The sequence below is a fragment of the Dipodomys spectabilis genome, unplaced genomic scaffold (genome assembly GCF_019054845.1).
Source record: "Dipodomys spectabilis isolate Male_0828 unplaced genomic scaffold, ASM1905484v1 ptg000002l, whole genome shotgun sequence".
In the NCBI taxonomy this organism is placed as follows: Eukaryota; Metazoa; Chordata; class Mammalia; order Rodentia; family Heteromyidae; genus Dipodomys; species Dipodomys spectabilis.
The window spans coordinates 6,135,928-6,144,389 of record NW_024870679.1 but is presented as its reverse complement, the minus strand read 5'-3'; the positions used below and the strand labels follow the sequence as shown (position 1 = coordinate 6,144,389).

The window sequence follows — 8,462 nt, the reverse complement described above, 5'->3', positions numbered from 1 at the left end:
ATGGTTCATTTAATACCCAGTATGGGCGGACTACTTGTTTATTGTGCTATAAAAATGCAAACTCTTAGAAGAAACACTGCTCTGTCTCTTTCTAAATAAAATACTTAACACACAGTGCTTTGAGAGCTTACTTTCCTTCCTCTTAAATAGAAATAATTGTAGTTAGAGTGGGTTCGTCTCAAATTTCTCTGCTGGTAGAAACTGGAAGGAAGACTAAAGCCAATAGACTGTGGGGGGAGGTGGTTAGCTTCTAAGTTAAGAACTCATAATGAAAGTGGGTTTGTAAGCAGAAAAGGGTGGGGGGAAGATAACTTGCCAATTTTTTAACTTCTAATTCCATGTTTCTTGGCTGTTTAACAACCAGGTTCTGGAAATGCCTCTTGATCAGCATATTACCTCTACACTTCTAATTTGTGTTTCCAAATTTCCCCTGGCTTTCTCACTCCTGGCTTGCTACTCTAAAATGTCCCACGGCCTGATGGAACAGTGCTCAGCACATAAATCAGTGACACTTTGTCTCTCAGCATGACTACTGCGAGCAGTTTACCCTTTGAAGAACCTCAAAGTGAACTGGCAAGATCAATGGGTCTCACTTCCAAGGAAGTCAATGGTGCTTTGCCTATACTAGCCTCTTGCTAGACCCATTTTTATTAAGACAACCAGGCAGAGAGAAACTTCCAATTTTTCTCAGTAGGAATTGTATAATAACTATATAGGATAAAAATATATGGTGTTTAATTCTATTTTTTTATTTTATTTTTTCTTGAAGGTGACCTAGCAATGCCTTTCGATGAAATTCTGGGAACTGAATGCCCAAATTAGTTCCAATCACCTCATGAGACAGCTGTTTTATTTCTTGGATGTCTAGTATTACAGTGACTCTTGAGGCTATGCTTGCCCCTGTCCACATGTCCTTTCTGGTCTAATAAGGAAATGAGACATGGCTTTTCCATGTTGGAGCATTATGTTTTACAGTGTGATGAGACAAGTTCTTGCTATGCAGCCTTCTTGGATTGGAAATCTCAATCCTCATACCACTCTCTCCTAAATGCTGGAATTACAGATCTGTGCCTCTATTCTTCCATTCAAGCTAAGGCATTCTAATTATAAAATATTTCAGTCTGTTCAGACTGCTATAATAAAATACTAAGAACTGCGTGCCTACAAACAATCAAAATTGATTTCTCATATTCTGGCATTCCTTTCTCAGGTTCTGGCAGGTTCAACGTGTGGTGGAGGCTGCCTTCTCTCTACAATTCACATGGCAAAAAGAGTGAAGAAACTCTCTTCTCTAAAGGCATTGATACAATTCATGAGGGTTTTCCCCATGGTGAGCCAGTCAAGGGTCCCATTTCCAAATATCCTCTTATTGGAAGAGGTTATTTTCCACAAAATGTGGAAAAGAGGGACATAGAAATATTCACTCTATAACATAAACTATACAAATGACAGCATAAAGGATGAACATTTCCAACACATTAACAATTCCTAAAAATAAATAAATAAATAAATGAATAAATAATAAAAGCTTCAGTAAAGTGTGAAGGTGTTTTCAGCGATAATTCATAGCGGGGCTTGGGGGTTGGGGGGAGATGGGAAGGGATGGGAAGGGGAAACAAAGGAGGACGCAACAATGCTTGATAAGAAATGTATTCATTGTGTTCACTTCGGCAGCACATATACTAAAATTGGAACGATACAGAGATTAGCATGGCCTCTGTGCAAGGATGACACCCAAATTCGTGAAGCGTTCCATACTTTTAGATGCTGAAGGGGATGTGGACAGAAGGGAACATTACTGCATTGTTGGTGGGAGTGTAAACTTGTTCAAGCACTTTGAAAAGCAGTATGGAGGTTCCTTAAAAGACTCCACATAAAGCTATCCTATGACCCAGCACTCCCACTTTTGTCCATTTACCCAAATGATCACAAACAAGACCACACTAAAGCTACCAGCACAACTATGTTTATTGCAGCATTATTTACTATAGCTAAGATATGGAACCAACCCAGATGCCTATGCCTCCATCAGAAAGAATGACATTGCCCCATTTGTTAGGAAATGGAAAGACTTGGAAAAAATTGTATTTAGTGAAGTAAGCCAGGCCCAAAGAAACATAGGTCCCATGGTTTCCCTTATTTGCAACAACTAGTATATGTCTCAGTCAAGCAGAAAAGGTCAGATAAGTTGATGTTAGGGAAATGAACCCTGAACCCTAAGATATGTATTCAAATATTTTTTTCTTTCATGCGATTGTTTCTGTTGCTTTGTATGTCCCTCCCCCATGGTATAACCCCTGCTTTCACTGTATATGATGTTGGTATAATTTGTGGAGGGGAAAGGAAAAAACAAATCATTAAAACAGGGATAGAGGTGGACCCATTGCAACAATGAGATGTACAAGTTGTTATGTCGAAAAAACGAACTTTACAACTTTGGTGGGGGGGCGGGGAAGATTGGGTAGGGAGGGTGGGGGGAGGATGGGAAGGGATGGGAAGGGGAAATAAAGGAGGAGGCTACAATGCTTGATAAGAAATGTACCCATGTAATTGTAACCCCTCTGTACAGTATTTTCACAATATAAATAAATTAATTAATTAATTAAATTTGAATAGTAAAAAAAAATAGGTTTTCTTTCCATTGGCAAGTTCCCCACTTAGCAAAAATCAATGTTGAAAGAATCATCAAACTCACCTCTTTCTCTTATCCAATTACCCTCCAGTTTCAAAAATGGCAAAACACTCATTCCCTGTTTAGGCATCTTAGTAGCTTCCTGTGACCCAGGGACTATTGTATATATGCAAGTTACCAGGGCTGTGAGGTCTTTTAGTTTGGTTTAGTTTTGTTCCACCCCTCCCCTGTTTTGAGTCTCCAACCCCTCACTAGGAGCTTGTAACCCCATTTCTATGTGCCAACAACATGTACTACAACATCTCATTCCTTCACCTCAATAAGCCAGGAGTCTTCGATAACTACCATAATGGGACATACCCTGTGTTTCACTAAGCATTCTTACTGTCTGAAAGCCTAATATGTTTGTGATTTCCTCTTATTTCTGCATCTGCTGGCTCCTTCTTCTTCCATTTAGATTGACCTCCCCAGCCTTCCACGGTCCCCCTGACCTTATTGAAAAAGGACACTCTCAACTCTCCTTGGGCATTTATGGCCTTCTCTACATCCTTCTATCTCAGTATTGGCCATGCTAGCTGCATCCATTCTCTTGCTTTAAAGGCAAGAGACTCTTTTTTAATCAATATATACTTTTATTATCTATCTTTAAAAAGTTCTACAAAGGAGTTGCCATTCAACAAAGCACTTTATGAATAGAGTGCTTCTAGATCAATGTCACCTTTTTCACCATTTGCAACTGCCTCTCCCAACCCAACCCTTTCCCCATTTTTCTTAATTCTGTAGGATATACATTGAATCTTTTTATTGCATTCTCTCTTCCATTCTTCTCTCCATTCATCTACTCCCCTTCTCCTTGAGCCTACCACACCCCTTTCAAATACTCATTTCCTGGTGATTATTTAGTTGACATTTCACTTAACCTTTCTAAGGAGATATACTATTTAGACTCTTTAAAATAGTATTTTGTTATCCCAAATGCCAAATCCTACATGTGGCATATAGTATATTCTCAGTATATATTTACTGAATAATATATTCATCCAAAGAAATATGTGTCATTGACAGTAATAACTCATGCCAAGCAATTTAATGCTCAAAATAAAAGGAATTAATAATGAAACCTTATTCTGAACTAAACAGAAATGGAAAATCTCTATTTCTATCTATCTATGTATCTATCTGTCTATCTATCTATCTATCTATCCTTCTATCTATCTACCTACTTATTTCATGTATCAAACTAATTGTAAGAGCTGAGTAAGGACAGAAGAGCAATTGTGAATCTCCAGAAGTATAAACAAACATAAGGAAGTACATTTTTTTAAGGCTATAGAGATAAAATTGGTCTTAAATACACTGGCCTTGTGTGGTTGTATGATATACAGCCTGGCATTTGAATGGTCCTTTTAAATAATGTTGTTTATAAGCATAATCTTTTTTTTTTTTTTTTTTTTTTTGTCGGTCGTGGGGCTTGAACTCTGGGCCTGGGTGCTGTCCCTCAGCACTTCAGCTCAAGGCGAGCGCTCTACCACTTGAGCTACAGCGCCACTTCCTGTTTATAAGCATAAACATAAATACTAACCTGAGAATTTATAGAACAAACCACATTATCAGCAGACCTTAACCCTTGTGAAATTTTTCAGGATTTATTTTATAGTTTATATATTATAAGTAAACATAGACATATATGCACACACATATACAGTGAAATTTTAATGCTTGTTTATTAAGGAATTTTAAATAAATGTTATGTGATTCCTCCCTTGTTACATTTTCTGCTTTCTGCTCTGGTTCTACATGGTATTTCCTTACCATGTGGCCTGTTGTTGTCCTCAAAACCCCAAATGTATCCCACAAATCTAGGTTTAATTGAAAGGAACCTGAGCTCTAACAATGACTCAGATGTGAAGGCTGTTACTCTGAGCAAATTAAATCCAGGGGAATGATGGAGAGTTCCTTTCCATACCTTCCTGATAGATTTAATCCTGCATATTAATTGTTATTCTTCTCTGCTCTGTGATTGTTTTCCCAAGCATCTCATTGAGGATGATTGATGCTCAGATAAATTTCTCAGCTTCATAGAGAGAAAACAAGATTAATGTCTACTAGTAAGAACACCAGGTTACACAAGATTGTTAGATTCGCTTAAACATTAACATAATATTAGCACATGCTTTTGCAGACTCAAAAAAGGAACAATCTGGTAAATAAAACATAAAACTGATAACCAGAAAAGAAAACGAACCAGTTTCTTTGGTAGAGTTTCTTATATCTTCCCTTTGTAACATACTGTAACATGTCTTCCCTTTGTAACAAACTGACATGAATTCTTATTGTCCAATTAACTCAACTGAAAAATTACATTCATTGGCACTGCAAAAATATTAAATGAAAACACAGAACTGGGCTGGGAAAGTGGTTCAGTGGTAGTTGCTTTGCATGCATGAGGCCCTGGGTTTCATTCTTCAGCAACACATAAACAGAAAAAAAACAGAAGTGGCTCAAGTCACATAGCACTAGCCTTGAGCTGAAGAGCTGAGAGACAGCACCCAGGCCCAAATTTCAGGCCCCAAGACCAACAAAACACACACACACACACACATACACACACACACACACACACACACACACACACACACACGCAACTCTTTTTGGTTTTGTTTATGGGTTTTTTTACTTTTCTTTTTGTTGTTGTTTCGGCAGTACTTGGGTTTGAACTGACAGCCTTGGACTTGCTAAGCATATTAGAAAATAAGCCACATCACTGACGTTAAAAGCACAGATTTTTAATTATTTGATCTGTTGCCATTTCACTCTTAACACTAACTGCAAGACATGGTCTCAGCCACATCTTGCACAAACTTGAAGCTACACAGATGTTTCTTTAAGTTGAATTTTACTATAATATGTAAGTCTGCTTAAATAAGTACAAAGGTATTCTATTGAAAGCCATCTTTCATTTTATTTTATTCTTAGTTTCCTGATTATGTTTTTCATATTGCTAAGTATCTACTTTGGAATGTGGTGGGACATAAAAACAGGAAGAAATAAAGAAAGTTAATTTAACACTTTCACAGAAAGAGGACAAGATAATTGGCAGATTCATGGCTGTAATTGTATTTCTGGTTTACCTTACATTATCTGGGTATCATTTAACTAACAACTTCTGCTTTGCTTAGCTAGTAGTTTATGGGAAATGCTTTGCTATACTGGACTCCATGGGGTGAGGTAAGTCTGCTTATGAAATCCAACCACATCTTCATTAACTAAAGGCCATAATAAAGGCTGAATTCCTTGCTGAAAAGAAAATCACCTTGGGTATGATGGTAATCAAAAACTTAATTTCTACTGTAACCCCTATGTATATCAGACATTAAAAAACCTACATTCTGATTTCACTTGTTTTTTTCTGCTCCTTCAGACATTATTCTAAACCTGTAACACACACATTAATTACACCAACTAGTTCCAAATGTATATATACATATTTTCAAGACCTGATTACCTGAGCTAAAATTAATTAGGTACAAAACAAATAATATAAATATAAAATAGCAAAAAAATTCAAATCCCATATACATTAAACTAATGAATATATTTTAGATTTTTGGCACAGCTAAATAACCTTATTATGTTTTGCTTAATTTAATAATGTAATTACCTTACATTTCCTTATCCCATCCAGGTAATGACAGGGAAAGCAGGCTAATATTTATAGCAGGCATAGTAGGCATGGGGGGAAGTTCATAGTAAGGTTTGGTCACAATTTCCTTGTTTTTTCTCTATTTTAAAGTTTATCAGTTTGAAGTAGCTGGACATTCTTCATACATCAGCTATTATGTCTTACAATGTCCATTACATCTGCAGAAAAATTGTTCTCATAAGCAGGACAAGAAGGACTTGTTAATTCAACTCCTGCGGTTAAAAGAATCTCATCAGCAGCCAGTTCTTAGGATCAATTCCATTGCTTTTTCATTTTTCTTGTAGATTGTGGAGATAATTACTTATTTGAGATTTGAAATAATCTCTGTAAAGATTTGTGCATTTTCATCACCATTTTTTTCTAGTACTAGGCTTAAACTTGTACTTTCATTTGGCTTTTTTGCTCAAGACTAGCACTTTCCCATTCAAGCCACACCTCCACTTAGAGCTTTTTGCTGGTTAATTGGAGATCAGTGCCTCACTGACTATTGCTGCCTATTTCTGATTCTTCAATCTCAATTTCCAACCTGACTAAAATGGAGTGAGCCATCACTATTCCAACTTGACCATCCTTTCTTTAACCAGGCAATTTCGTGGAAGGTAGTAGTTCTCAGACTTGAAGGAGCAAAACCTGAATAACTTGGAAAGCCTAAATTGAAAGTGAAACATCACTACCAAATTCATTCTATGAGGGCAGCATAACCCTCATTCTAAAAACCTAACAGAGACCCATCAAAGAAAGAGAACTATGACCCATCTCTTTAATAAACATTGATGCAAAACTTCTCCATAAAATTCTGGCAAAACCAACAACATCTAATCAAAAAATTCATACACTATGATGAAACAGGATTCATTCCAAGGATGTAAAGCTGCCTCAATATATGAAAGTCAATTAATGTAATTCAACACATCAATAGGAACAAGGAAAAGAACCACATGATCATCTTAATAGAGACAGAAAAAGTATTTACCAAAATTTAACACCACTTTATGGTCAAAGCTCTGAAGAAACTAGGAATCTGTGGAACATTCCTCAATATAATAACAGCTATATATGACAAACCTACAGCCAGCATTATACTTAATGGTGAAAAGTTAAAATCTGTTCCTCTAAAATTAGGAATGAGACAAGGATGTCTGCTCTCTCCTTTGACAAAGTACCAGGGTATAAAACTTTGACAAAATAGCAGGGTATAAAATTAACCCACAAAACTCGGTAGCTTTTCTGTATGCCAACAATAAGAGTGAAGCTGAAATTTTTTTAAAAAGCAACTCCTTTTGTAATAGTCTCTAAAAATTAAAATACCTAGGAATAAACTTAACCAAAGAGTTCAAGGACCTCTATGATGAAAACTTTAAAAACTTTAAAAAAGGGAATTAAAGCAGATTTAAGGAAGTGAAAAAAACTCCCATGCTCCTTGATTGGGAGAATTAACATCATGAAAATGGCAATACTGCCCAAAACTATCTACAAATGCAATGCAATACTTATCAGTATTCCAACAACATTCTTTAATGAAACAGAAAAAGCAATCCAAAATTTCATATGGAACAATAGAAGACACGGAATAGCAAAAACAATCCTTAGCAAGAAGAACAGTGCTGGAGGAATATCAATATCCAACTTCAAACTCTATTATAAAGCTGTAGTTACAAAAACATCTAGGTAACTGGGCGCTGGTGGCTCATGCTTGTAATCCTAGCTACTCAGGAGGCTGAGATCAGACTTTTTTATTATTATTGTTGTGAAAATATCATACAGAGGGGTTACAATTACATGGGCAAGATAGTAATTTTCTTATTAAGCATTGTTGCCTCCTCCTTTGTTTCCCCATACCGTCCCTTCCCCTCTCCATCCTCCCATCCCCACACCTCCCTACCACCACCACCCCCACCCCCACCTCCACCCCGCCAAAGTTGTAAAGTTCGTTTTTCGACATAATATCTTGTACATCTCATTGTTGTAATGGGTCCACCTGTAACCCTATTTAAACAGTTGGTTTTTTCCTTCCCCTCCACAAATTATATCAGCATCAAATACAGTGAAAGCAAGGTTTATACCCTGGGGGTCGTACATACAAAGCAACAAAGAAATCATCTTATAAATATGTTGGAAACAATCACA

At 36.6% G+C, this 8,462-nt stretch overlaps 1 non-coding gene across 1 annotated transcript; it reads left to right on the top strand.

Annotated features, from left to right (window-relative positions):
* The first annotated feature begins 1,658 nt into the window (after nt 1-1,658).
* LOC122113133 lies at nt 1,659-1,762 on the top strand. The gene has a single exon (XR_006148388.1). It is a non-coding gene; the product is annotated as a U6 spliceosomal RNA (small nuclear RNA).
* Nucleotides 1,763-8,462: the final 6,700 nt, after the last annotated feature.